Below are 27,038 nucleotides of genomic sequence, written 5' to 3'. Positions count from 1 at the left end.
AACATTGAGATGATTCAAACTAGTTCCACTTGGGCAGTGATGAAGAGAGCCATCCACACCCAGAGAGAAAACCATAGGAACAGAGTGTGGAACACAACATAGCATTCTCACTATCTCTTTTGTTATTTACTTGCATTTGTTTTCTTTCTCAGTTTTACTTTTTCTTCCTTCTTGATCTGATTTCTCTTGTGCAACAAGATAACTGTATAAATATGTATACATATATTGTATCTAACATGTATTTCAACATATTTATTGAATGTTGACAGCATATTCTGCCAGGTAGGGGAGAGAGTGGGCAGAGGAGGAGAAAATTTGCAACAAAATATTATGTAAGGGTCTATGTGGGAAAAATGACCTATGCATATATTATGTAAATATAAAAAGCTTTAATTAAAAAAAAAGAATGACTTCTAGGATTTATTTGTAAATGCTCAAGATTTGGAAATTTTAATTTTTGTTATCTTTAATTAGATGGGGATAAAGGGTTTTGGGATAAGATGTCCAGATGTTTTCTGGGTAGAAAGAAATAGAATGAAACTTAGAAAACTTAAAAAGAAACTTTAGTATATTGACTTTGCACAGAATATTTACATTTAAATACTGTATTTATATCGTATGTAAAAGTAAATATAAAAAAAATTCAGTACCCTATAATAATAATGCAATTCACAAATCACATCAAAATGTCTGAAAGAGTAAGATAAAAAGAGTTTTAACTTCTCTTAATCCAATATTAGGACATCTGAATTTGCGTACCAGAGTCTTCAGTATTCATTGAGTCAACAAGGGCTTCCCTATCCTTTCTTACAAACAGAAAACATCATTTTTTCAACACAGATGTCAGTGGGAATATGTTGCACACATTTGAAATTTGAGGGCTGTTCACACAACATAACTTTTTCTATTGCTTACATTGCCTTCCATTCAGATTTCTACATTTCACTGTTTATGACCTAATGATTTCCCTTTACTTCCATATACTATCAAGTGTGTGGCAATAAAATGTAATGAGGGAAAAGCCTGGTACTTAAGAATGAGGAGAAATGTACATGAACCTACTAATTGCATGCATATTAGCCTTGATTATAATCAGGCACAAAAAGAAACTATAGTTGTTTCCCCTAGAACCTTGGAGGATTCTTTTTTAACTCCTTTTCTGTTTCTTCATAACAATTTTTTTCTGTTATATTTGTTACTCTTCTTCATAAGATTAACATATGTTTTCCTTTTTGCCTCGCAAATAGATTATCTTTCATTAAATTTCTTTGTCTTCTACAACCTATGCCCAGAACAATAAATTGTTAAATAGTTCTTTTTCAATGTAGCTATAAAAAATATTTCACAAAATGTTCACAGATTAAGGAATTTCAAAACTATGTTTTTAAGAGCCAAATTACTTCCTGCAGCACTTTCTGGGTAATCATTCCTTGTATAAACATTACCAGGACCATGGGTGCTGGACTGGTTTAATAAATTATACACAGTGGTCATCCCCAGACCAATGCAATCTTCAATTACAATCAGCAATGAGAGCAAGAATAACAAGCTGTGAAATGAAGGTAGAGATGGGGGGGGTAAGTATTTGATCTGGGACATGAAAATGCTTCTTTTGGTCACCAATGTTCTTCACTGACACAGTCTTGAAAAAAATTGAGGAAATCTTCCACTCCATAAACTATGATTTTATTTCCTCCACTTTCATGCATAAGGTGATAGCAACTGAATTGTTAGAATTTGAGGCAGAGGGATACTAAAAATTGTCTGAATTATAACTTTTGTTTATAAATAGACCAATGCTATCTTTTCCCTTGATATTATTACTGAAGGGAAAAAAATTGTTTACATTTATTTACATAATGTAAATGTAAAAGACCATTTATGTATCTGATGTTACATTGAAGAATGTTAAAGAATTCTGTCAATAATTTATCTTAAACATTCTTATATCACATCTCTTATTTCCAAGTTTGTATTTAGGACAATAGAAGGGAAATAGGATCATAGAATTAAAATTTAAGGGCTAATCAGGAAAGATAAATCCACTTTGCCACTATTTTACAAATAAGTAAACTTCATCCCAGAGAAGTCAGTTGACTTGATTGAGTAATATAGATAGAAAGAGGTAAAGTTACAATTTAAAATCAGGTCCTACATAGTATTCCCAATTCATCAATCTTTCAGTATACCACATAGCTTCCATAAATATACATATAGACTCCAATGCATTCTAAGAGTATTTCACATAAGAATCAGCAAATATTTCAAATATTAGACTAAACCATCCTCTACTAGCTTTGAGTTGAAGGAAATTCATTGCTCCAGAAGAACTTTATGACATCCCTGCATTTCACTGGCCAGTACATTAACTTCAATCTAAACTCTGAAAAAATTAATTGAAATATAATGTTATCCTTGGGAGATGTTTTCTACATTCTACTGTGTTTAAATATCTTAAATCTTAAACTTGAATGCAAACCTTTCTTTTAGTGGTAATCATTTCTAAAACAGGAATGTTTGTTTTAGCCATCATAGAGGAACAAACATTTGCATTGCTGGGGCAATAGGGATAGCCAAATATATTTCTGCCAAAACTTTGGTAGACCAGCTGCCATTCACAGGTTGCAGGGTGGTAGTATTTGAAAAAAAAAAGTACAGATGGGACAAAACAAACATATTCAAAAACTCTGAGGAAAATCAAGCCCATTTAGACAATAGGGGAAAATGCCTGCCTGTGTCTATAAAATAACCTCCAAGACGCTGTCAAAAGATTTTATATGATACACAGGCACATGCATGCATGGCTATGTACATTTGTATTTGTATATGTATGTGTGCATATATACACATATATTATGCATATTTTATAGTTATTAAGCAACAGAGGAGAAGTTAGTGTCTAAGAGCTTAAAAGAATTATCACACCATGGAAAACCACTTAGTAGCATCTGAATTGATATTTGTAAAAATTTCTATTTAATGCTACTTTAAATTAATATAAATAACTTCTGCATTAGTTCTAACTTGAGATTTGTTGGAATTTTCCCACTGGAAAATAACACATTTTCATTTTATATTTACATGATAACCTTCTGAAATTCTGAAAGAATTTTGCTTAATTAGTTGTGAAAAAAATCACAATTAAGTAATATTTTCCATTAATATAAACAGGGGAAAAATAAAGGACAGGTGCACAAGTACCTCTCTAATCTACTTTTCAACAAGGAATATGATTTTATTTAAGGTATTCCATTCCACTTGGGTTTTACATATGAAATCAAGATAACTTCAATATAATTTGAATGATCTATTTCCTTGAGGCACATTTTCTCCAGTATCTAGCTGACAATTCACCTAGTTCTTAATTCCCATATACGAGTCAAAGCTTATACTCATGTTAGCCATGACTTTTTAAAAATATTATTTTTTTATTTTTCAAAATAAATGCAAAGATTCAACATTCACCCTTGCGAAATCTTGTATTCCCAATTTTTCCCCTCTCTCCCTCCTCCTCTTCTTATAGCAAGTAATCTAATATAGGTTAAATAAGTGCAATTCTTCTAAACATATTTCCACATTTTTCATGCTTCAGAAGAAAAATCAGACCAAAAAAAAGAAAAAATAAGAAAAAAAACAAGCAAGCAAACAATAACAACAACAAAGGTGAAATATGATGTTGTGATCCACATTCAGTCCCCATAATCCTCTCTCTGGATTCAGTTGGCTTTCTCCAACACAAGTCTATTAGAATTGGACTGAATCATCTCACAGTTGAAAAGAGCCAAATCCATCACAGTTGATCATCACATAATCTTGTTGTTGCTGTGTACATTGTTCTCTTGTTTCACTTAGCATTAGTTCATTTAAGTCTCTCCAGGCTTTTCTAAAATCATCCTGCTGATCATTTCTTATAGAACAATAATATTCCATTACATTCATATAATATAACTTATTCAGTCATTCCCCAATTGATGGTCTCCCACTCAGTTTCCAATTCATTGCTACTACAAAAAGGATCGCTACAAACAGTTTTGTACATGTTCTTTCTCCTTTTTTAAAGATATCTTTGGGATACAGACCCAGTAGAGACACTGCTAGATCAAAGGATATAACCAGTTTGATAGCTCTTTAGGTATAGTTTCAAATCACTCTCTAGAATGGTTGGATCAATTCACAACTCCACAAGCAATAGGTTAGTGTCCCAGTTTTCCCATATCCCCTCCAACACTTATCATAATCTTTTCTTGTCATCTTAGCCAATCTGAGATGTGTAAAGTAATACATCAGAGTTGTCCTAATTTGCATTTTTCTAATCAATAGTGATTAAAAAAAAATTCATATGACTAGAAATGTCTTTAACTTCTTTATTTGAAAAGTGTCTTTTCATATCCTTTGACCATTTATCAATACGAGAATTTAGCCATGGCTTTTTAAGGATTCCCTGGAACTTTGTGATAAATGTCATTCAGAACTAGAATTGCAATTTGAAAAATGAAAGAAGCTACAACTTTTACAACAGGTAATTTGATCTTTTGTTTTGACTTTTATGGAATAGTTTTCTTTTTAATATACAGAAATTTATTAAACAAGGCTGCTATCCAAATTGCATCTCATAGAAGTAAATTGTTTTTCTTTACATCATACCTAGACAATATTCAACAAAGCTGTGTTATTGCATTCTAGCTATATGTTCATGAAATATGTTTTGACATAGTAGCTTAAAAAGTTATGGTAATAGAATAAGGTAAGGGAAACAGAAGGAGGAGGAGGATGTAACAGACACAGGTAAGAAAGTTCAAATCCAGATTCTACCTTATCTTCTATTTTATCTCCCTTTGTTCCTAAACTTTCCTTTACTTTCTCCTCCTCCTTTCTTCCCTCTCCTCTCCTTCCCTTTCTTCTTTTTTTCTTCCCTCTTACCTTTCATTTCCCTTTGCTTTACTTCCTCTTTCCCTTCCCTTCCCTTTTCCTTTCCCTTCTTTTTCCCCTTTTTCCTTTCTTTTTCCATCCCTCCCTCTTTTCCTTCCCTTTCCTTCTTTTTCCCCCTTCCCTTTTCTTTTTTTCTTTCTTTTTCCTTTCCCTTTTCTCCCCTTTCCAATCCCCCCACTTCCTTACCCCATTCCTTACCCCATGTAATACATATGTTCAAGTCCATCCAAAATGCTGTAAGGTTTTTATATCTGTTCTTAGACTCTCTTCATACTGTACTCAATGAGCATATTTCTAAATTCCTTGAACTTAGAATTTTCCATAATTCAACTATATGGCACATTGGGTAAAACATTGAGAATAAACCAGGAATTAAATTCCAAGCTAACCTCCAATATTCACTATTTGGATGGTCACCTTGAGCAAATCACTCAACCCTGGTTTGTTCTAGATCCCATCAATAGGGATAATAATAGAATCTACTCCTTTGGGTTGTTGTAAGGATTAAATGAGATATCCATAATGTGCTTTGTCTGGCACACAGTAGAACTTAGTGATTGCTTGTTTTCTCTGTTTTCTTTCCTTCCTTAAACTCAGTTCTGCAGCTCAATTATTTTGTATATCATCAAAATTCTTCTTTAAACTGATTACTCACTCTTTTAAGTGCAGAGATATATAGCTGAATTTTTAAGGCTGCTGGTGACATGGATAATACTTCAACTATCCAATAGTAGGAGGCTTATGATTCCATTTAGTAGATGGAGGGACTTCTTTACATCTCCTGAAGGTGCAATAAAGTAAAAACATTGCTCTATTCTTCCTTTATATGCTGTAAATGAGCTATTCCTTGTTTCACACACTTTAATAAAAAAGTCACTGAAAGTATTAGTCATTCAAGGTTTACACTTTTTAAATCTTTTGGATAAGACTATTCAAACTATGATTAGGAGGCCAAAATCTTAAAAAAGGATTTTTTAACTTGCCTTTGGAAACAATGAGCTCTTTTGGTTATCTAGTGAAGTTTAAGCTAACCCTATATATATTATTTTATGGATCATATTGGAGAGAAAAATCAGAGCAAAAAGGAAAAACAATGGGAGAGAGAGAAAAATAGAAAAAAGAAGTGAAGAAAGCATGTGTTGATTTACATTCAGTCTCCTTTTTCTGGATGCAGATGGCATTTTCAGGACAAAGTCTATTGGGATTGCTGTGTATCACTGAACCACTGATAAGAACCAAGCCTTCATTGAAGTTCTTCATTGAAGAATAGTCAACTATAGCAATGTAGTGTTTGACAAACCCAAAGACCCTAACTTTTGGGATAAGAATTCATTATTTGATAAAAACTGCTGGGATAACTGGAAATTAGTATGGCAGAAATTAGGCATGGACCCACACTTAACACCATATACCAAGATAAGATCAAAATGGGTCCATGACCTAGGCATAAAGAATGATATTATAAATAAATTGGAGGAACATAGGTTAGTTTGTCTCTCAGACTTGTGGAGGAGAAAGAAATTTGTGATCAAAGATGAACTAGAGACCATTACTGAGCACAAAATAGAAAATTTTGATTACATCAAATTAAAAAGCCTTTGTACAAACAAAACTAATGCAAACAAGATTAGAAGGGAAGCAACAAACTGGGAAAACATCTTCACAGTTAAAGGTTCTGATAAAGGCCTCATTTCCAAAATATATAGAGAACTGACTCAAATTTATAAAAAATCAAGCCAGTCTCCAATTGATAAATGGTCAAAGGATATGAACAGACAATTTTCAGATGATGAAATTGAAACTATTACCACTCATATGAAAGAGTATTCCAAATCATTATTGATCAGAGAAATGCAAATTAAGACAACTCTAAGATACCACTACACACCTGTCAGATTGGCTAAGATGACAGGAAAAAATAATGATGAATGTTGGAGGGGATGCGGGAAAACTGGGACACTGATGCATTGTTGATGGAGTTGATAAAGAACTGGAAATATCAGGGATAGGAATCAATTGGGGAATGGCTAAATAAGTTGTGGAATATGATAATAATGGAATACTATTGTACTATAAGAAAAGATGAGGTCAGTGATTTTTAAAAAAACATGGAAGGACATGAATGAAATAATAAAAAATGAAATAAGGGATTAGGGAATTAAGTGAACGTTGTATATACTGACAGAAATATTGTCTTAATAATGACTTTGGAGAATATATATATATATATATATATATATTTCCCCCCCTGAGGCAATTGGGGTTAAGTGACTTGCCCAGGGTCACACAGCTAGGAAATGTTAAATGTCTAAGGCCAGATTTCAGCTCAAGTATTCCTGACTTCTGGATTGGTGCTGTACCCATTGCACCACCTAGCTGCTCCAGAAGAATGTTATTTTAAGTGTTATGAATACCCAAATTAACTTTAAAAATGTGAAGAAAGATACAGTCAGCATCCAGAGAAAGAACTGATAAATAAATGTATATATAGAATAATTTTACATATATATGTAAATTAGACATGTGTATATATACATACACACATATATAGAAAGTATATTATATATAGATAGATATAGTTCTATATCTATATATCTACATATAGATATAGATATAGATATATACATATATGCTTGTAGTAATGATAACCAAATATAGGGCAGGAGATTGGGGAGGAAAGAAAAAGAAAAATAATTGGATAATTTTGTTTTATATTTGAAAAGAATAGTAAATTATACATAATACATTCACAGTTTCATATTGGAGCATGGTTTTTATTGTATTGTGTTATGGAAAATTTTTTTTTAATTCATAAATTAAAAATAAAATTCAAGAAAAACAAATAAATAAGGATATAGTCTTATTTTTTTTTTAATTTTACAATATGTCTCTTTATACTTGGGGAAGGGAAAGTACATGAATTCCAAAACAATGGAGAGAGAACCCCAAACAATTTGATACTAACTCCATAGAAGTATTGAAGTATTTTATTTTAATTTGATCACCTAAGTGGAATTATATTTTTCCTTGTTGTCTGGGCTTATTCAAATATCAAGTGGCTCTCTTTAAAAATAAAATCTACTGACCATATGACTTTAAAAAAACATACACAGTATCAAATATTACAGAAACTTCTTTCACTTTTATACTTCTCTTTATTCACAATACAGTTGTATGAATTTTTAAATAGTTTTAGTCTGTGTTTGAAAGTAGTATCTTGAAATTTATATTGGCTTTCATGTGCCAAGAATTGAAGAAAACCTGTTGTTGTTTTGGGGTTTTGGGGGGGAGGTGTTGCAAGTTTTTTTTCTTTTGGGGGGTTCAGAGGAAATGCTAGGATCTTCCACAAGGAGAGAAAAGTTGCCAAGTGGGAAGGGTTTAGATCAGACATCCTGTCTTAGTAATATCGAATTGGATGTGATAGGGAGACATTTAAGAAGAGATGTCTGGGAGACAGATTGAGATAAGGGACTAGACAGTGACAAAGAGGTCAGAAACAAGAGAGCTAAAGCTGGCAGTCATTTATGTAAAGATAAAACTCTGCAAGGAAATGATAGCTTTCTCACTGAAAGAGAGATAGAGGGAAGAAATCTGAGAGTGTGCAAAATAAAAAGTGGCAGAGGAACTACAGAAAGAGGCTTTGGGGTATTCTGATTAAGCAAGTAATAATTTAGTCAAAGATTATGATCTCTTAACTTTCTGAATTGATGCACTGAGCAGTTGGACAACTATATATTATCTTCCTCCTCTCCAGTGCTTGTCTCTAGCAAAAGTAGGAAGTAGGTAAGAGTTATTTTCAAGCACATACTACCTTTAAAGGAAAAAATAAAATATTCTTCCAACAAAGCACCCACTGCTTTAGTATAACAGATTTTGACATAGTCCAACCCTGTCCTTTTACAAATGAGAAGATTGAGACCAAGAGAGATTAGGCAGTTTGCCAAAGATCACATAGGTAGCACTAAGGAGAGTAAGAATAACATAAGGTTCCCAGACTGATTTTCTTCCATTACTGTATAATGCTTCCTACAGTACCTCATCAGGTTGCATAATCCTACTTTCCTCTAATCAGTCTTGATTCCTATTCCAAGCATTAGAGCAACCCTTTTAAACTCTAATATACTTTTCAGCATTAGGAAAAATGATAAATACAAAATTATGAAGTTCATTGACCAGATTCAAGCTTTCCCTTAATATAAACGAGTAGGTCTTGAGAAAGTTCAGGTTAGCAACAGAGGAGAAAGATTTCAGAATCTTGACTTTGCTGGACAGGATGCATGTCAAATTAATAATAACTATTTAACTTATAAAAATAACAGTGCATAAAGTATCAAGACTTGTACTTGAAACCAGGAAGTCCTAGGTTCAAATCAAACCTCCGAGATATATTTGTAATTAAAAAAAAATTACTGAGTAAGTTATTTACCATCTCAATGATCTATGCAACTTTATAAAAAGAGTATAAATTGCAGGGGAAAAATGCAGATATTCATTAGCAAAAGAATATATGTATGTATATGTATGTATATTTATAGAAGTATATTTTTTCTATATATTTCAATATCTATCTCTCAGCATGTATGTATATTTGTATATATATATATATGCAAGTATATATATATACATATGCAACATACACACATCTTACATGCATACACATATATAAACATATAAACATGAACACTTATGTGTGCATACAAATATCCAAATATGTATATTTACATAACATACACAATGACATATATGTATATAGGTATATACACTAGTTTTTCTTCTTCCTTCAATGTTCCAGTTCAGCTGCCTTTTTGCTCCTCTTTAGTAAAAATATTGGTTTATCCTTTGTTAAAAAGGCTGATTTTCACCTTGTGGATGATCTTTCCATATCTATTCTGTTTCTGCCACCAAAATCACACATAGTCCCAAATAATTGTATATTATGGTACGTGTTATCTTTACTAAACTGAATGTAAGTATTTGGGGGGAGGGAGAGAGAAAGGGAATTTTTTAAAAATGTGGCTGATTTTAAAATCAGATATTTTTTTTTGCCTCCAGGCCCAGTGTTATATTCACTGTGTTACTAGCCTCTGCAATAAGAGTCAAGAAAGAGATTAAAGGAATTAGAGTAGGCAATGAGGAAACCAAACTATCACTCTTTGCAGATGATATGATGGTATACCTAGAAAACCCCAGAGATTCTACTAAAAAGCTATTAGAAATAATTCATAATTTTAGCAAAGTAGCAGGATACAAAATAAATCCCCATAAATCCTCAGCATTCTTATACACCACCAACAAAATCCAAGAGCAAGAGATACAAAGAGAAATTCCATTCAAAATAACTGTTGATAGCATAAAATATTTGGGAATCTACCTACCAAAGGAAAGTCAGGAATTATTTGAGCAAAATTACAAAAAAGTTTTCACACAAATAAAGTCAGACTTAAATAATTGGAAAAATATTAAGTGCTCTTGGATAGGCCGAGCGAATATAATAAAGATGACAATACTCCCTAAACTAATCTATTTATTTAGTGCTATACCAATCAGACTTCCAAGAAAATATTTTAATGATCTAGAAAAAATAACAACAAAATTCATATGGAACAATAAAAAGTCGAGAATCTCAAGGGAATTAATGAAAAAAAAATCAAATGAAGGTGGCCTAGCTGTACCTGATCTAAAATTATATTATAAAGCAGCAGTCACCAAAACCATTTGGTATTGGCTAAGAAATAGATTAGTTGATCAGTGGAAAAGGTTAGGTTCACAAGACAGAATAGTCAACTATAGCAATCTAGTGTTTGACAAACCCAAAGATTCTAAATTTTGGGATAAGATTTCATTATTTGATAAAAACTGCTGGGATAACTGGAAATTAGTATGACAGAAATTAGGCAAGGACCCACACTTAACACCACATACCAAGATAAGATCAAAATGGGTCCATGACCTAGGCTTAAAGAACGAGATTATAAATAAATTAGAGGAACATAGGATAGTTTATCTCTCAGACTTGTGGAGGAGAAAGAAATTTGTGACCAAAGATGAACTAGAGACCATTACCAATCACAAAATAGAAAATTTTGATTATATCAAATTAAAAAGCCTTTGTACAAACAGAACGAATGCAAACAAGATTAGTAGGGAAGCAACAAACTGGGAAAACATCTTTACAATTAAAGGTTCTGATAAAGGCCTCATTTCCAAAATATATAGAGAACTGACTCAAATTTATAAGAAATCAAGCCATTCTCCAATTGATAAATGGTCAAAGGATATGAACAGACAATTTTCAGATGAAGAAATTGAAACTATTACCACTCACATGAAAGAGTGTTCCAAATCACTATTGATCAGAGAAATGCAAATTAAGACAACTCTGAGATATCACTACACACCTGTCAGATTGGCTAAGATGACAGGAAAAAATAATGATGAATGTTGGAGGGGATGCGGGAAAACGGGGACACTGATGCATTGTTGGTGGAGTTGTGAACGAATCCAGCCATTATGGAGAGCAATCTGGAATTATGCCCAAAAAGTTATCAAACTGTGCATACCCTTTGATCCAGCAGTGTTTCTATTGGGCTTATACCCCAAAGAGATACTAAAAAAGGGAAAGGGACCTGTATGTGCCAAAATGTTTGTGGCAGACCTATTTGTAGTGGCTAGAAACAGGAAAATGAATGGATGTCCATCAATTGGAGAATGGCTGGGTAAATTGTAGTATATGAATGTTATGGAATATTATTGCTCTGTAAGGAATGACCAGCAGGATGAATACAGAGAGGCTTGGAGAGACCTACATGGACTGATGCTAAGTGAGATGAGCAGAACCAGGAGATCATTATACACTTCGACAACGATATTGTATGAGGATGTATTCTGATGGAAGTGGATTTCTATGACAAAGAGACTTAACTGAGTTTCAATGGATAAATGATGGACAGAAACAGCTACACCCAAAGAAGGAATACTGGGAAATGAATATGAACTATTTGCATTTTTGATTTTCTTCCCGAGTTATTTTTACCTTCTGAATCCAATTCTCCCTATGCAGAGGGAGAACTGTTCGGTTCTGCAAATATGTATTGTATCTAGGATATACTGCAACATATTTAACATATATAGGACTGCTTGCCATCTTGGGGGGGGGGTGGAGGGAGGGAGGGGAAAAAACGAAACATAAGCGATTGCAAGGGATAATGTTGTATAAAAATTATCCTGGCATGGATTCTGTCAATACAAAGTTATTATTAAACAAAATAAAATTAAAATATATATATATATATATATATATATATATATATATATATATATATTCACTGTGTTACCTATTAATTATACTTACCAGCAGCCTTTTAGAAAAGAGTATTTTATACTTACTGTTTCTAATTCTGTTTTTTTTAATATATATATAGACTTTTTAACCACTTGAAATTAATCTTCTGAACTCTTCATTCAAAAAAAATAAATCTTTACAAGGTCATTATCATTTCTAATATGATATGGTGTGGATTACCATAGAATGAATTATTTCTTGATTTTTGTCTTTGCATCTAGCACATTGTACTGTCTGTTTTATAGCCCACATTAAAAAAAATTGTTGAATGAATAAATCAAGTCAACTCATATCAACAAATATTTAACTGTGTTTCAGTTATTGCGGTGAGGATAAAAAGAGAGGCCAAAAAATAGAATTCTGAAAGCTCTCACAGTCTAACAGGAAGAAAAAATTTAAAGAACTCTGTGCAAACAAGATATATCCGAAATAAATTTGAGATAAACTTGAAAAGCACTAGCATTAAGGGAGATCAGAAAAAAAAAAGGTTTATTTAGAAAATAATATTTTATCTTGGACCTAAAGGAAATCAGAGAAGAAAGTAATATAATGATAAATCAGAATATGACCAAGGTCATAGACCAAACAATACACTTTATAAATGGTTTTTGTAAAGAATAAAATTACAAAGATCAACTGTCACATACTTTTCAAAAACTTAAATTCCATATTAAGGAGTTATGTCATTCACTTATTAAAATTATAGAAGAGGCGTGATCTAACTAGAGAAGGCAATATGATAGAAAAGTCCTGACAGAGTAAGAGATAGTGGCTTCAAATGTTGTCTCTCACTTTTATAGCCTTTAATACATTTGATAAAATCACTTAAACTTTCTGGGCCTCAGATGCTTCCTTTATAAAATTAGGAGTTGGTCTACATGACCTATAGGGTCTCTTCAAGCTCTAGATCTGTGCACGATGAAAGTATTTTTGAAATGAATGTTAATTTTTTGAAATGAGAGTGAAATAAAGGTAAGGAGACTCATAATCAAGTCAAAAACATTTTAAAAAGTCATAATAATCTTTAGTAGGATGTTGATGGTGGGGCTTAAGATTTTTATTATTGATTAATGGCTTTGATGGGTGATGATGAAGACTGAAATTAAGTAATTTTCAAAAAGGCAGTTATCCATGGAAAGATAGATGTTTTGAAAGGAGAATGGAAAGACCAAATAATCTGCTCTATTTTTTTTTTCTTGGTGGAGTGATGAGGTATGTAGCCTTAGGAAAGAATAAGAATTTTGAGACAATTAGCATGGGAAATGAGACAAGAAATCAACTATTGTAAGTGAGGATTGTTTGGTAGTCCTGAAAGATTGATTAAAGCTTGAATTTTAACTACCAGACTTTCATTTACTTTTATATTCACGAAATTTCTTAGCATAGTTCTAGGGAAGGGACATCTTATTTTCTCAATCAATCGATTTAATGCAATAAAGCAGTCATAAGGAGAGACTTCCATACTTTTATGTGTAATGAGGTGGTAGAAGACCATGCCTATAGTTAAACAAATTATAGAATTTCATTTGTAAATTTTTAGATAGAAGAAATAAAAATGAAACCAATGACAAATCATCATTGAAAAGAGAAGTCACAATTTAAAATGCAAAAACAAAAATTAAGTGTAAAAATATATGCTACCAGTTATGACAGTATTTGTATCTCCAATCTGAATCCATTGATCATCAGTGATGTCTCTTTCATAAATGGAAGCATTAATAGCAGTTATGTGGATCAAGAGTCAGAAGACCTGATTTTAAATCCTGTCTCTTTTATGAACTCTGGGGACAAATTACTCAAAACAAAAACAAAAAATCTTTTCTGGTGTCTCTGTATGCTTGAATGTGGTACAGTGAATAGAGTGCCTGATCTCCATTCAGATTAGACATCAGTTCTAATATAATATTTACCAGTTGTGTGACCCTGAACAAGTCACTCAAGCTGTTTGCCTCAGTTTTCTCATATATAAAATGAGCTTGAGTAGGAAATAGCAAACAGAAAACCCCAAATGGGATCGGAAAAATTTTTCATAAATGAAATAATTGAACAACAACAATAATACTTTTAGTCTATTGTCCACTACTTTTAGATAGTGACTTTTTTTATATAAATAAGAAACTTAAGCAGAGGAATGACACGTTTCTGAAAATGGCCTAACTTTTGATTCTACTACAGTGTTTGAAAGTATGATTTAGTCCTAGTTTGGCTGGCTCACTGGTAAGACATGAAACATTCTTATATAACTAATATTGCTTAACCACATTTAAGGTATCTGGAGATATTTAGAGTTATGAAAAATCAAACTACTTATGTAAATGTCTACAAGCTAGAGACTCAATTTAGATTACCTGTTAATGTCTGAATACATAGTTGTTGCTGTCAAATGCATGGGGTAGTTGAGCCTTTCAAAGGTCACAAGGACATTTTTCATCTGAATCTTCCACTAAACATTTAAGGAAGGATTTTTCATATTTACTTGACTTTTAAGAGAGACCTTTATGCCATTGACTTTCTAGTGTAAATACAGCATAGCATTAAACTGCCTTCTCTTATTTCATCCACAGATGCATAATCAAATTGATGATGTTTCCACATCTTCTTCACCCTCATTGTCTGGGTTTTGGGTTTTCTGGGATTTTCATTAAAGTAGGCATAGAGCGCTTTAGAGAATGGACATCTCTGAATGTGTTTTTTACTGGGTCTGTCTTTTTATTATAAGAAAAAATGCAAATGTGTTTTGATAATCTAAATGTGTTGTGTGTTAGGAATCTACTATTCACCTTACAAAGCCATAGTAAAGTTTACATGAGAAAACTTAGAACATTTTAACTATTATTTTAAAATTACTTATTATATAACTTTTTAAAAATTTTTTATCATTTAATTTTAAAATATACAGAGACGATTCCCTCCAAAACTTAGGTCTAATGTTTCTTTGATCTTGATTTGATTGACTATAATTATCATTCACTGCCATTCCTTATTTGATTAGAAGAAGAATTAATGCATTCCAAGATCTCAAACTTTGATGTTTTTTTTTTCTTTTTGATCATAACCTCTGTCCAGAATCATCCCATTTTCTCACTTCTATTTAACTTTGTCCTCATCCTTTTCCCCATCTCCAATCAATCCCTACTTATTTTTCTCCCATTGCTTTTCTTAATTCACTTGACTCCCAATCCACCTCCAATGTATTAATAGGCATTTCACTGAGATATTTACTAGTGACCTTGATCCCATCATTATCATTAGATAAGCTTTAAAATTTCTCAGCCTTTGATAAGCCTAGAACTAATCTTTTCTACTCTGGTTCCTTATTTCTGATGAAAATTAAAAGCACAAGATGAATGTCTCTATAGCAAATTTATGTTCCACATCCTACTCAGATCATTACAACTATTCTTTAACTTTTTTTTCCATCTCTAATTAAGCTCCTATTCATAGCTCTTCAAGTACTACTTCAAAAAAAAATTTTTTTTAAGTCCCATTCCCTAAAAGCCTCTATATCTCACCCAGAGCGGGCACTCCTTTTAAAATTCTCACTATCTCCCTAAATAGATTATATAATCTCCTAATTTACTAAAAGAAATGAGGTAATTTATAAATTTCATGAACTAACTTCAATTCTGATTTAAAATGATTCCTCAGGTTTCTTTATCCTATTCTTCCTTTTTTTTTTTTTAATAAGATATAGTTTTCTTCCTCAACTAGACTAACTCAGACATGATCCAATCTTCAAGCTCCACTTTAATTTTTGCCCTCTCTCATTTCTCTCTTTCCCTCCTCACTAGAAGTACCTTCTTCCTACAAATATCCTCATTGTATAGTTACTTTAAATAAATCTTGCTACTCTTATGAGCTACGATTCAATATATGTCTTTCCTTTCATTGCCTAATTGTTAAGTGAGTGTTTTACACTAATTATTCTTACTTCTTAATTAATCTCAAACTTTTTATTTTTAGGTTTATGATCTACCCCCATAATGCTACTGAACCTATCATATTGAAGATCACTATTTATAATGAATAAATATGAAATAAATTGCTTATATTTTTGTTAAAACATATTATTAACTTGAATGACACATGTTTTTTTCCTATAGATTCTGTTGAACAGTTTATTTAATATTAAGGAGCAAACATTGTTCATCAATGGTGTATTTGTTATTGTTTCTGTTGAATTGTTTCCAATTCTTCATGATCTCATTTGAGAAATTATAGCTAAGATCATGAAGTGGTTTCCATTTCCTTCTCCAGCTCATTTTACAGATGAAGAAATTAAGGTAAACAGGATCAAGGGGTTTGTTCAGAGTCATAAACTAGTAAGTATGTGACTGGATTTGAACTCAAGTCTTTCTTATTATTAGCCCAGTTTACTATGTAATATATCACATAGCTGCCTCTGATGGTTTATGATTCAGTGTTCTTTACAGAATTTCTAGGTAATTAGTAATCTATTAATTAGATTATCTAATAATCAATTGATGATCAGTATTTTCTCTCAAAAACCAGAGACTCCCATTGAGATACTGAATGTCTTAAATGCCTATTTAAAATGAATGATACTGGTAAGTAAAATTCAACCCTGACTGGTGGATATTTAATAAAAAAAAGGGGCTAGAAGTCTATAGCTCCCCCTATTGAAAAATTGACTTGATTGTGAGGTTCAGCCACCTCCAGAAATCTGGACAGGGTCATTTGGTCTCCATGAAAACGCCTCTGGTTGGTTTTGTCCTTCATGACCCAGGTAACCTCAAATTTTAATGGAGATGTACAAGAACAGGAGTTCATTTTGCCCAGATAAGAAATCATTTAGACTGAATTCTGTTTACATTCTAACAGAACTAAGGTCTTCTACTTGAATGAGGTTTGCTCCAAGATGAAAAAGCATGTTTCCCCAAGGGATGGGGGTAAATCTTAATTAGCCATGTCCTTCAGAAACTGACCTTTCATAGTAACTGAACTTCAACTGGTTATTAAAATAATTTATCTTCTTCCCACATATTAAATATGCTACTTTACTCATGAAGGAATTCTTCAGAAATATTTAGGTTTTCTATGAGTTTGAGCTCCGATTTGCTTTTTTCTCTTTACAATACTTCCTTTATTTCTGATCTGATCCTGTGCATAATAATCTTCCAAGTTTAGTGCCCTCTCCATTCCCATCAGATTATAGCCCAATATTGAAAAAAAAATATGTTCATAATGGCAAGGGAACTGTAACATTTTGTTACCATTATTATTCTTGTCTTTAATTTAAAAAACAAAACAAAACTCTATTCTATTTTAAAACCTGAAGATATATTTATGAATGCAATCCTTTAAAATGGTCCACTCCATCCTCTTTTTAAAAAATACTTTGCCAAGGGAAAACTCATATTGTTCTAAATATGAAGAATAGGAGGAGTTTTCTTGATTTTGTTAGTTGTTATTTAACAGTAAATTTTGGAAATACCATGACTTACTTTATTAAAATTGAACACTTATTTGTAAAATTTACATATATGTACATATATGTAAATATGTTTATATATGTATATATATACATATATATATATATATAATATATATATATATATATATATATATATATATTATATATATATATATATATATATAAAATTGAGATAGTGGCTTTACCTGCCTGAGTGGTTCATGTATATCTTCTAAACAGAGATATGTATGGTTTAATATTTGTTCCCTTGCATAATTATGTATTTATCACTTGTTCAAAATTTTACTTCTTTTTAATGATCTTTTTATTTATATTGTTGTAGCTATTATGTATTTTTCCTCTTTTGCTTATTGTATTCCTCATTAGGGCATGATCATTTTCCTATATTCTGAATGTAAAATTAGTCCAATATCATTCCATAATAATAATGTATTCTATACAAGCTGAGTTTTTGGTTGTTGTTGATTTCACTATGATTTTTTAAGCTATTCTACATTCAGTGGGCACCAACTTTGCTTTCACTTCTTTATCACATCAGAATGTTGTAATTAGCATTTTGCATCTGCCTAAGATATTATTGGGGCAAATGCTCAGTGATAAGCTTAAACCATATAGTATAATTATTTTTTTCTTGTATTGTTCCAAAATGATATTCAATTTTTTGGGAACAATTTATAGTTTACAATGAATATCTTACTGTTTAACTTCTCTCATACATTAACCTTTCCTTTATTTTTAGTCTTTGCAATTTGCATAGTGTGTGGTAAAAATCTACAATTATTTTATTTTGCATTTTTCTCTGTATGTTTTCCTATCATCTTCCATAGCTTGTACCATTCATATCCTTTAATCACTTATCTATTTGGGGATTGACTTTTGAATATCATATTTATCAGAGATATTTGATGCAACTATTTCCTCTATTTTGAAACAAACAGCTTCTCTTTTGACTCTTAAATCTTGCATATGAAAAAAAAAACTTTATAGGAATAGATAATAAAAGTGTATATGTTTTCTTTAGTAATATCTCATCTCTGATAAGTAATTCTTCCCCAACCACAATTTTAAGGAGTGTTTGCTTCCATGTTCCTCTGTTTTTATTTTATGACAGTGATTCAAATCCCAAATCCATTTTGAGCTCAGTGTTCCATATAATGTCAAAAAATCTAAACCTAATTTCTTTCAAACTAATTCTGAGTTTTCCCAAAAGTTCTTTTGAAATAAGGTCTTTCCCTAATAGATCATAGCTTTAGGGTCTTGAAACACTGCCCTACTTGTGTTTAAATGCCTTGCTTTTTGTTCTTATCCTGTTTTAGTGATCTATGTTCTGTCCAAATTATTGTTTTTCTTTATAGCAATACTGTTACAAGTTTGCATTTATATTAATCTTATTTAAGTCATTATACATTAGCTACCACATAACTTAAACATTTCATGATTATTTTGAACAAAATTTCCCTCATAATTAGTTTTACTTTTGCTTAGGAACAAATAGAACTTCCGATGATTTTTGCAGAATTTTTTGTATCCATCTACTTTGCTAAAATGATAAGTTATTTTAAATTTTTATGATTCTTACATTTTACTAATAAGTACACAATCATCTTCTTAACAAGTAGGAATAAATTTGTTTCATCTTTGCTGGGTTTTGTATATTTCTTTGATTCTATTGTTTTGTTAATTGAAATAATTGAAATTATTTCTAGAACAATATCCTATAGAAATGTGAAAAAAGGGATATTCTTATTTTTACCAGGAAAGCTTACATCTTTTCTCATCACAACTAAAACTAATTCATGATTTAGGGTATGTGTTGTGTGTGTGTGTATATATATATACATATATATATATATATATATATATATATATATATATATATATTTATTTATTTATATACCCTTTTGTGTTTATACTTTTAAACTTGTTTTTAACCAAATAGATGCAATATCATTGTAAAGCATTTTTTTGCTTTGATTGAAATAATCTTGTTTTGTAGTTTGATTAATAGTGCAAGTCACAATCTTAATTGAATAATATTGCTTTCTCAAGATGAACCCACAATTAATCTTTTTAAAGTGCCATAAATAAAATGGTTTTGAAACCAGAAATAAAATTTTCTCTTTTTGGACTATTTTATTGTAATTACAGAATTGTCTGAATCATGTCTAACTCTTTCTGACCCGACTTTGGCATGTCTTGGTTTGCCATTTCCTTGTCCACTTAATTTTATAGTTTAAGAAAACAAGACAAAGTAGGTTAAATGATGTATCCAGGGTCACGCAGTATCTGAGGCTGAATTTGATCTCCATAGACCATGGTGGTCTATTCAGTGCATGAGTTAGTTATAGGTATGATTTATCTTGTGTTATCATTTATTTCTAGTTTGTTAACTTATTTGTGGTTTTTCTTAATTAAAATAAACAAGTAATTAAGAAACAGTTTGATATAGTAAATAAAGATTTGGCTTTGAAGTCAAGAATATTTGAATTCTAAACATAATTATTATATGTCCTAGAAATGTAAAGATGACAAATCACTTAACCTCTATGAATTCCAAGTAATGCAGACAGTAAAATATAATAAATTTGCATTGTATGAGGGAATTTCCATTTTAGAAAGCTGTCTGCCTCACTGTTGAAATCACAGGTCAGAGCAAAAACAAACAAACAAATAAACAAAAGAAGCACTATCTATTAATAGGACAGTGTCTGGCTACCTATCACAGAGCTTCTTAACCTAGCGAATATGGACATATTAGGGATTTGTTATTAAATTTCAGGATGACAATGAATTTGGATTAAAAAAAATTATCTCTATATGGTACAATGAATAGAGTACTGTGCTAAAAGGCAGGAAGACTCAACTTCCAAAGTTAGAATCTTGACTCAAACTTTTACTAGCTGGATAACTCTAAGTAAGTCACTTAATTCTTTACTTCAGTTTTCTCATTTGTAAAAATGAACTTCAAACAAATATAAGCAAAGCAAGCTATGTACAGAAGAGGAAATAATTGAAAGGAAAGCACTGAAATTAAAGTAAGTATTAGGTTACACTGCCTGTAGAAAGTGATACTTTAGATGTTTAGCTTCTATTTAATCAATTAAAATACCACCTTCACAGGAAATGTTCTCCAATTCTTTTCAATTCCAAAACTCTCCTTCTTTTAATTTAATACTATCTATCCTATACATAATTTTGTATATATATTTTTGTGTTGTCTCCTCATTGTTTGGTACTGTCTTTGATGGCAGAGAATGTCTTTTCCCGGTTCTTTTTTTTTTTTTGTTTGTTTTGTTTTGTTTTGTTTTGTTTTAATCTCCAAGGCTTAACACAGTTCTTGACACACAGCTGGATAAATAATGTTTACTGAAGGAATGAATAATTGAATTAAAAGAGGACAAGGAAGTTAATAATTGGAGAGGGGTGTGAAATTCATCTATGGAGGATACTCACATCTGCAGCTAAGTGATGGAATGTCTCCTTCATAGAACAGCCAGGAGATGAGTATCACTGAATCAAAGAGCACATGTTGGGTTGGAAATTGGAAGAAGACTAAACCAAAATGGGGAAGAAAAGAGAGCTCTTCCAAAGTTCCCTATAGGCAAATTCTGGAGTAGTAGAATGCACAAAATAATGAAATAAAACTATTTTCTATCATGACAACTTAAAAAAGTAACAATAAAAAACTGTCACACAGGGTGAGAGTGAAGTGTGATGTGATTGAGACAAAATCCTAGCAAGACAACAAGAGGTTTTGAAGGCAAGTGAATCATAGCAGCAGCTTCCTGCGTTTTTAGCCCACAGGTCTTAAAGTGGTTAGACATCTGGTCAGATTACAGAAGTCCATTTGCTGGCACTGGGTACAGGATTCTGTTGCATTGTTCATATATAAATCCAAATCCCAGTTTTGAACTGTAGATTCAGGGTGACGAACAACATAGAATTTGTGACCACAGTGGAGTGTGGAACCTCATCACAGTTCCAGGTTGGAAAAGAATGCTTAAAGTCACACACAAGTAAGAGCACAAGCCAGGAAAGCAGTAAGCACAACTCTTCTTACGACCATGGAAAAACAAAAGTTGACAAACCTCCAGAATTAACTCTGCAAACAGTTTTAAAACAAAGAGGAAGCTGGAACAGCACCCATTTTTGTCTTACCCTATAGGAAAGAAGAAGAAAGGGAGTAGGAAACTGAGAGATTATAAAGAACACTGAATTCCAAACAAAGTATTTTGCATTTGCTTCTGTGGTCAATAATGAGCTACTATAATTTATTGAGTGTAGGGGAGTGCCATGATCAGAAATTCATTTTAGCTAAATCACATTATTGGGTGAATAAAGAAGGGATCAGAGTTGGGGGAGACTTGAGGTAGGCTGATCTACCAGCTGGCTTGTTGATGCATAAGGTGCTGAAAGTGATAGTGACTCTATCAGAGGAGAGAAGGAGGTATATTTAGGATATTTTCCAAAAGTGAAACTGACAATCCTGGGTAATAGCTCAGGTATGGGGAATTGAGACAGAAATTAGAGGATGACTCCTAGGTTATAAATCTGAGGAGCAGGAGAATAATATAACTTTCTAGAGTAGTATAAAAGGTAGTAGAGAAGAGGGTTTTAAAGACTGGAAATATTGATATCTGTTTTATAAAATTAATTTAAGATGTTGACAAGACATTTAGTTTGAGATGTCCCACTTAGAGATGGAAAAGTTCAAAAGTAAGATTGGTACAACAAAGTTAGATTGGAAATCACCCATAAAAAAATGGTAATTAAATACATGGGAATTTAAGAGATCAGCAAGTGAGATTTGGGAATTCTACCATTAGAAAATGTGATTTGAAGAAAATGCATCAAAGGAAATAGGGAAAAGAAAGCCAGAACAATAAGAGGAAAACCAGGAGAAAGTAATTCTTCAAAACACTAGAAAGAGTATTAATGAGCAGAGAGTGCTCAATAGTATCAAAAGCTTCAGAGAGTTCAATAAGAATGGAGACTGAGTGAAAGTCCTTGGAGTTGGCAATGAAGATATCAGTAAAGACTTTGGAAAAAGCAATTTCTATGTCTATGAAATAAGGTCAGAAGTCAGATGGTAAGAGGTTAAAAAGAGAGTGAAAGGAGAGAAAGTGGAGGGATCTCTTGTGGATGGCCTTTTAAAGAAGTTTAGTTAAAGGCCTAGATAGTAGATAAATAGGCTGTTAGCAAGCATACAATTATAGAATGAAGGATTGTTTGCTTTTTGATTGTTTTATTTTTTGCTTCTTTTGTTTTGTTCTGTTTTTTTCAGGATAAGGGAGACAGATATGTTTGTAAGCAGTTGACAATGAGCTATAGACATGGATAGATTGAGGTTAAATGAAATAATGGGCACAACAGAGGAAGTATTCTATTTTAGGAAAGAGATTGGAATGGGATGATTTGAATGAGTAGAGGGATTTGTCTTGATAAACAATAAGGCAGTATCACATGAAACAGAGGTGAAAAAGGAGAAATAGTTAGAAAGACACCTGAATGATAGGAGATAAGGAAAAGGGAAGAATAAGGAGTTCACAGGGGATTAAAAAAAAAAAAAACCTTAAATATTTTTGTAAAATATGAGGTTTGATTCTCACCTGAAAAAATATGGCAAGGGGAAGCCTTGAAAGCTTGAAAAGTTGAGGAAGTTTGAAATAGTTGAACTCTCATTATAGAGAGATGTAGAAAAAATTGATATGGGACATATGGCAAGATTGCCCAGAAGTAATGAAGGCTCAGTTGATGGTATAGCACAAATTTGTAGTGGATTCAGTCAGAATGGCTGCATGATATTGTCCACCTTTAATCAGCAGTGAGGTATGAAGGCAACATATTGTTCAAAGTTGAGATCTGGCTTGTCACCACCAATATGATAAGGAAGCTGGGAAATTGGAAGGGATGGCCGTGTAGAGTTGAATTCATTTAACAAGGAGACAAAATGGGGAGCCGAGAAAAGAGTGGCTAGTGAAATGGCCTTAGAGATAATTGAGGGATCAAGAGATTGGGTGTGACTGTGAGGATTAAGAGGAAGGAGAGCTGATACAATATATTATGGTCAGATGAGGGGATTTCACAATTCTTGCAAATGAATGTGGTACATTTGTGGGTCATGGCAAGATCAAAGATATGACCAGCATTGTGTATGCTTAAGATGGGGTGGAAGAATAGACTGAAAAAATATAAACTAGGTATCAAATTAATGAGAAAATAGGAAGTGACTTTGAGATGTATAAAGAATAGTTACTAGGATTTTGATTAACTGGTAGATATAAATAGCATGAACCTCAAATCATTTGATATTACTGAGTGAAGTAGGAAGGGGGGAGAACTTGGAAGTGGCAATGGCAAGAAAGCAAGGAATATTAAAAATCTTTTATGTCAATTAATCTGATAAAAAGAGTGAATAATGATCCAATCTATAAAGAGTAGCCAAAGAGGCTGTGTTATAAGGGAAAGCTAAGGTATTGTAAGCTCTAGTAGAGAGAAGTAGGAGAGGAATAGATTTAAAATGAAGAGAAATTTGTTGCCTAAAAACCATTCATTCTAGAAGGCACAGTGGAAGGGGTGAATGAAGTTCATTAGAAATTTTGAAGTAGGAGGATAAAGGAAGATGAGAATGAGAGGTGGAGAGTGGGATTTGGATGATGATCTCCAGAAACAGAATCATTGGGATGTGAAGTGTATTTGACCAGTTGTGAGAAGGTTTGTTATTGAGTGAGCAGTATTAGTCCTTTGCCCTCAAAGGACAGATGCAGCAGGAGGCTCCAAGTGAAAAAGGAGTGTTACTCTTTGTTTCACTAGAGGTTCTCCATACGGGTCAGGAAAGTGGGGTGGCAGTAAGAGATGTTCATACAGATGGAGGTGATTTCTTTGAAGCAGACAGAAAATGCATTCTTTTCCTCTGGAAATGCAATACTTTGACTAGGAGATGGAAGTCTTGTGATGCTAGTTTATGTACCCAAAATCTGAAGTCTTCTTTTGTGAAAAATCTGTTTATGAGACAGCAAGAGGATGTGCTGTCTATACATATGAAAGAAATCCAGTCTGGTATCAGTGAGTCTTTCTTCCGGAATATCTTGTGCTTCTCGTTCTCCTTTTATTGGTTGCCCTGAATGTCTGGTTCCTGGTTCATCTCTCTATACCTTTCTATATCTTTCTAAGTCCCTCAGAATGGATGTCTCAAAATTGGAAATCAGATTGTAGATGATAGCAAAAAAAAATGAAAAAAGAGAGAGACAGACAGAAAGAGAGAGAGAGAGAGAGAGAGAGAGAGAGAGAGAGAGAGAGAGAGAGAGAGAGAGAAAGAGAGAATGGAGATACCTATTACAGATAAATTCAAGGAGTTTAGGCTTATTTTGCCATGAAACTTCATCTTATCAAACAAGCATAGATTTCCTTATCAGACAGGATAGCAGAGTGAACAAAAATCTGACAATGGAATCAGGAAGCTGTAGATAGGATTCCCTCCTCAGACATTTTATTAGTTTGGAAATTCCTAGGCAAGTCAATTAACCTCATTGACCCTCAATTTCTATAACTACTAAGTGGCTACAATAAGAGCAACTACTCACAAAGCAGTTGTGAAACTAAAATGAGGTAGTGAATGCAAAGAACTTAATAAATGTTAGTTGTTATTGTCGTTGTCATTATCAATTTATACCACATCACCAGCATGACTAGTTAGAGGGCAAAGTACAAATGTGCACATCTGACAGAATCTCTTAGTGTTTGGTTGCAAGGCAAGAGCGATTTCATTCTGTTCTCTTCATTTCTGACAAGGCTGTGCAACTCAGAGACACAGGTACTAACTAGAGCCTCAGGGGCTGTATATTCTCATGCCAGATCTGTCTGCTACATGTTGTATTATATTATGCTTCAATTCCCTTAGCTATAAAATGAGAGTCATTCAAACTTAAAATACTAAGGAAAAACTGTAGAAAAATTCAAGATTAGAAATCTATAGAGAGAGAAATAAAGGTCTCACCCATCTTGTTTATTTTTGGGCAAGAAAAAATTTTCACCATTTGAAAGTTAAATATTCATCTACTTGGGGAAATTTACTAATTTACTAATTCTGCTAATACAAGGTAGCAATTACCTTCCTAACGTGTGGTATTTCTCAAGTGAATTGGAAATCAAGAATATGTGCTTTGGTATGATAAGCACAAACTAGTGCTCTCTTCCAACTCAGAAGTAATCATGAGAGTAACTCTCCAGAGATCATCAAATATAATCTCCTTAGATAATTTGAGACTAGATAATTAGAAAAAATGAAAGTTTTCTGTTTGAAAGGGACTTCTGGTCAGCTAGGAAGTTCTCATTACATGTGGTCACATGGCCTATGTTTATTTTCTTCTAATTATTGGAAACTCAATTTAATTGAGGCACCCTTGTTATTTTGTATAGTTCTAATTTCAACATTTTGAATTTTATTTTGAATTTAAACAAATTCTACGTCCTTATAAGTTCCACTCATTGGACCTATTATTGAACCTTCAAACAAGTGAATTACAATTTCATTCAAAAAACAGATGAAACCAAGGCTCTGAAAAGAGTCAGATAGAATGAAACTATTCTCCAGCTCAAGACAGATTCAAAAAAAAAACTTCAAGAAAGGTCAGTTTCATTGGAGTGAATAGGCTGTTCAGTCCAGCTCAGACAGACTGTGGAAAAGCCAGTGAAAGGGTCTTAATCAAAGCAAATCCTCAGTCCTGACTCAGTAGAAAAGCAGATCAGTGGGTCAAGCCTCCACTCTCAGCTTAGAAAGCAAACTCAGGAAACCAGGGTGTTTCCTGAAAAGAACACACAAAGCCATCCCCTGCAAACACAAGGGCCTCTGTACTCAAAGCCATGGCTCAGAGCTGCATAGGAAACTTGGGAAAGCACTCCTACATCCCAGTAGCAGAGCTGAACCATAAAAGTAAAGAAAGAGGACATACCAAAAGAAAAGGAAAGAAAACAAAAAAGGACTTTAACCATAGAAAGCTACTATAGTGACAGGGAAGATCAAAACACCAACTCAGATGAGAAGAAAATGTCCACACAAGAAATCTCAAAGAGTGATATGAATTGGTCTCAAGCCCAATGAGGCTTCCTGGAAGTGCTCCTAAAAGACTTTAAAAGGCAAATAAGAGAGGTAAAAGAAAAAATGAGAAAATAAATGAGAGGTATGTAAAAGAGAGTTAATATCTTGGAAAAGAAAGGAAAAAAATTGTCTGAAGAAAATTCCTTAAAAAATACAATTGGCCAAATTGGGAAAAAAAAAAAATCCGCTGAAGAAAATATCTTCAAAAGTAGAAT

The sequence above is a fragment of the Antechinus flavipes genome, chromosome 3 (genome assembly GCF_016432865.1).
Source record: "Antechinus flavipes isolate AdamAnt ecotype Samford, QLD, Australia chromosome 3, AdamAnt_v2, whole genome shotgun sequence".
Taxonomy (NCBI): Eukaryota; Metazoa; Chordata; class Mammalia; order Dasyuromorphia; family Dasyuridae; genus Antechinus; species Antechinus flavipes.
Note: the sequence above shows the minus strand (reverse complement) of the source record.